The following is a 4,588-nucleotide window of genomic DNA, read 5'->3' on the forward strand; positions in this document are numbered from 1 at the left end:
AATTTTCCACAGTTTATTGTGATCCACACAGTCAAAGGCTTTGGCATAGTCAATAATGCAGAAATAGATGTTTTTCTGGAACTCTCTTGCTTGTTCCATGATCCAGCGGATGTTGGCAATTTGATCTCTGGTTCCTCTGCCTTTTCTAAAACCAGCTTGAACATCTAGAAGTTCATGGTTCACGTATTGCTGAAGCCTGGCTTGGGGAATTTTGAGCATTAATTTACTAGCATGTGAGATGAGTGCAATTGTGCGGTAGTTTCAGCATTCTTTGGCATCGCCTTTCTTTGGGATTGGAATGAAAACTTGCCTTTCCCAGTCCTGTAGCCACTGCTGCATTTTCCAAATTTGCTGGCATATTGAGTGCAGCACTTTCACAGCATCATCTTTCAGGACTTGAAAGAGCTCAACTGGAATTCCATCACCTCCACTAGCTCTGTTCATAGTGATGCTTTCTAAGGCCCACTTGACTTCACATTCCAAGATGTCTGGCTCTAGATTAGTGATCACACCATCGTGATTATCTTGGTCATGAAGATCTTTTTTGTACAGTTCTTCTGTGTTTTCTTGCCACCTCTTCTTAATATCTTCTGCTTCTGTGAGGTCCATACCATTTCTGTCCTTTATCGAGCCCATCTTTACATGGAATGTTCCCTTAGTATCTCTAATTTTCTTGAAGAGATCTCTAGTCTTTCCCATTCTGTTGTTTTCCTCTATTTCTTTGCATTGATCACTGAGTAAGGCTTTCTCATCTCTCCTTGCTATTTTTTGGAACTCTGCATTCAGATGCTTATATCTTTCCTTTTCTCCTTTGCTTTTCACTTCTCTTCTTTCACAGCTGTTTATAAGGCCTCCTCAGACAGTCATTTTGCTTTTTTGCATTTCTTTTCCATGGGGATGGTCTTGATTCCTGTCTCCTGTACAATGTCATGAACCTCCATCCATAGTGTATAGGGTGGATAAATAACAAGAAAGGAAAAGATGCTGATGCTGGGAAAGAGTGAAGTCAAAAGGAGGAGGGCCGCAGAAGATGAGATGGTTGGAAGGCATCACTGACTCAAAGGACATGAATCTGAGCAAACTCTGGGAGACAGTGAAGGACAGAGAACCCTGGTATGCCACAGTCCATGGGGTTGTAGAGTTGGACATTACTTAGTGATTCAACAACAATAACAAAACAGCAAGATCCTACTATATAGCACAGGAAACTATATTTAATATCCAGTGTTAAACCATAATGGAAAATAATATTAAATATATATAAAAATATATACATTACATATGTATAGCTGAATCACTTTACTGTACAGTAGAAATTAACACAACACTGCAAATGAACTATACTTTAATATAATTTTTTAAAAATAAATAAAATTTACCGTAAGTCTTTGAAAACAAAACATTTCAGGCCTGCATGGCTGCCTCAGCTTTCAAAATCAAAATCAATCAGTGTAATCTACAACACTGAAAGGTTGTTTTTGGTAGTGGTTTAGTCTCTCAGTCATGTCTGACTCTTTGCATTCCTATGAACTATCGCCTGCCAGGCACCTCTGTCCATGGGATTCTCCAGGCAAGAATTCTGGAGTGGGTCGCCATTTCCATCTCCAACTGATAGGTTAGGGAAGAAAAATATTTGACTACAGATTTGGCACAGAAAAAATGGGCAGTATCTAATATCCACTCATGATTTAAAAAAAAATCTCAGAAAAGCAGTAATACAACAGAAATTCTTCAATTTGATAGGGAACATTCACCCCAAAGCCTTCAAGTAGCATCATATGTAACAGTAAGAAAGTGGACACTTTACCTCAAAACTAGGGGAAAAAATTATTAGAAAGGCTACCCAAGGATCAGGATAAGTATGTCCTCTCCCAACACTGCAGTTCAACAGCTTTCTGGAAGTCCTTGCCAGTGGATTAAGAAAAGAAAAAGAAATAAAAATGGTATGGATTAGAAATGAATAAATAAAATTGTCTCTATTTGCAAATGACAAGATTATGTAAAAATTCTCAAAGAATGGACAAAAAAACTTCAATAACTAATAAGTAAGAATAGCTGATTCACTGGACAAACACTTGATATATGAGTTGAATAGCAGATTCCCAGGGGATTGTCTTTAGGGTAGAGAAATGATGATGCTCTGTATGATGCTGTATTATTGAATACAAGGGGCAAGCATTTGTCAAAATCTCTTGAACTTCACAGCACAAAGAATAAACCTTATCCTTATTATATGCAAATTTTGAAAAATCATTTAGGAGGTTAAGTCATCTCAAGATGAAACTTAGACTGGAATAAGATGTATTACAACTGTAGACACAACCTCATTGAAAGAACTGGGGGAATGAGATGCTGACCTATGCACCTCTGGAAATGAGTGGAGTTTGTAAGACTAAAGGCAAAGGGAACTGTACATAAATTTGTACTCTAGTTGATAAAGTATTTTTCCCATAGATATACAGGTTAACAATTCTGAAACTATAAACGTCTTCTAGGGTTGGGCAAGGCAAATGGATAGTGAATGGTGGGAACCAGGTTTCTTATTGTTGAGTGCAGAGTTGCATATATATAAGGGGAAGAAGGTAGAATAATAAATGTAGTAATGGATTAGAGTTGGAAACATCAGTATGGGACTCATATTTACCTTCATATAAATACATATTGTTAAACATAGAAATGTTTATAAACATATATGTACACACAGCTTAGTATATTCATGCATATCACTATGCTTTTTCAGCTGAGAATAACTGGAAGTAATGATAACTTGGGGTAATTAGTACCCTAAGGATTCAGATCTTGGTTTCTAATGCCCCTTATCAGTAAAGAGAACCAGTGTTCCCTGGGGAAATGGTTGATTCTAAGATGTGGTAGGAAATATACAAGATGATCCTGCAGCACCTTGCAGTGTCAGAAAACATGAAAATATCTGAAAAGCAAACAAATCCCTATCCACAATAATAGATATATTTCAAAAGGACAGATGGGCCAACTGAAAGTGGTCCCCATGGCCAAGGCTGGAAAAATTTGAGCAACATAATTAATAAAGTAGTATTAGATTATAATACAAATTAAAAATATCCATGTGTCCATGTTGATATTCAAAATGATTGATAAGTAAATATAAGAGAGTAAATATACTTTCTGTTCAAAATAATTTCAAATAATTTATTTACTTACTCTGCTCTTAAGGAGACAGAGTATTATTTCTCCTTCCTTAACCATGGCTCTAAATAGTGACTATCTAACAATACTATGAAATGAGAGGGAGAAAAAAAGAGTAACTTTACAGTGAAGACTGACAAACACTACTTCTAGCCAGAAGATCAAGGTTAACATAAAGAGTATGTGACATACTGAGGCATACTGATAATATACACTCCAATAAAATGTGAAGACCATGGCACTTTATGTCTGTGGTTTCCTCTCTGAGACACGTTCAAAAGCCATGAGGCAAATTCCAACTCAGGAACATTCTACAAGATCCTGTAGCAGTATTTCTCAAAACTTTCAAGTACATAAAAAATGAGGAAGGTCAAACTTTAACAATCAAAGCAACCTAAGAATACATTATAGTTGACCCTTGAACAACAAGGGGGTTAGGGATGCCAACTCTCCACTCATTTTAAAAATGTTCATATAATTTATTGTCAGCCCTCTGTACACACCATTCTTCCATATCCACAGTTACACACCCTTAGGTTTAACCAAGATGGTTAAATCTAAGGATAAATTTTACAGTACTACTGTATGGATTTTATAGTATCCATACTTTAAAGTATGGATTTTACAGTACTACTAATCATGTAATACTGTAGTATATAGTTAGTGAAAGAAATCTGTGTATATGTTGGCCCCCAGATCTCAAATTCATGTTGTTCAAGGGTCAGCTGTACTACTAACTTTAATGTGGTATCATGGGTGTGATTCTGAAGAAAAAAAAGATATTAGGAAAAAAACTAGGATAATCAGAATAATGTATATATTTCTAAAGTAGTTGTTAATAATAATTTAATGTAATAATGTATCAGCACTTGTGGCTCATTAATTGTGGCTATTGGACTATAGTAATGGAAGATGTTAAATTAAGAAAATGGAATGAGGAGTATATAGGAATTCACTGTATAATCTTTGCAATAATTTTATAAATGTAAAATAGCTCTAATTTTTTAAAATTAACATTTATAAACAATTTTAAAAGTAAGTAAAGCAATTTACTCTAGTATCAATAGCCAGCAACACCTGGGTTGATTTAACATATTATTTGGGAGACATATATCCTGAAAACTATGGGATATTACTGAAGAAAATAAAATAAGACTAAATAAATGGTGAGAGGTACAATATTAATGAAGTAGAAAACTCAGTATTTTTATGATATCTGTTATTTCTCTCCCAAATTCATGTATGGATTTAATGCAATCTTACCAAACAATATTTTTTTTAGAAACATACAAATGTATTCTTGAATGTATTTGAGAACACAAAGAGCACAGAAGGGCTAAATTTTGAAAGAAAGAAATAAAGATAAAGCACATATGCTCTTTGATTTCAAGGCTTATTCTAAAACTACAGTAAACAAGATACC

The sequence above is a fragment of the Budorcas taxicolor genome, chromosome 14 (genome assembly GCF_023091745.1).
Source record: "Budorcas taxicolor isolate Tak-1 chromosome 14, Takin1.1, whole genome shotgun sequence".
NCBI lineage: Eukaryota > Metazoa > Chordata > Mammalia > Artiodactyla > Bovidae > Budorcas > Budorcas taxicolor.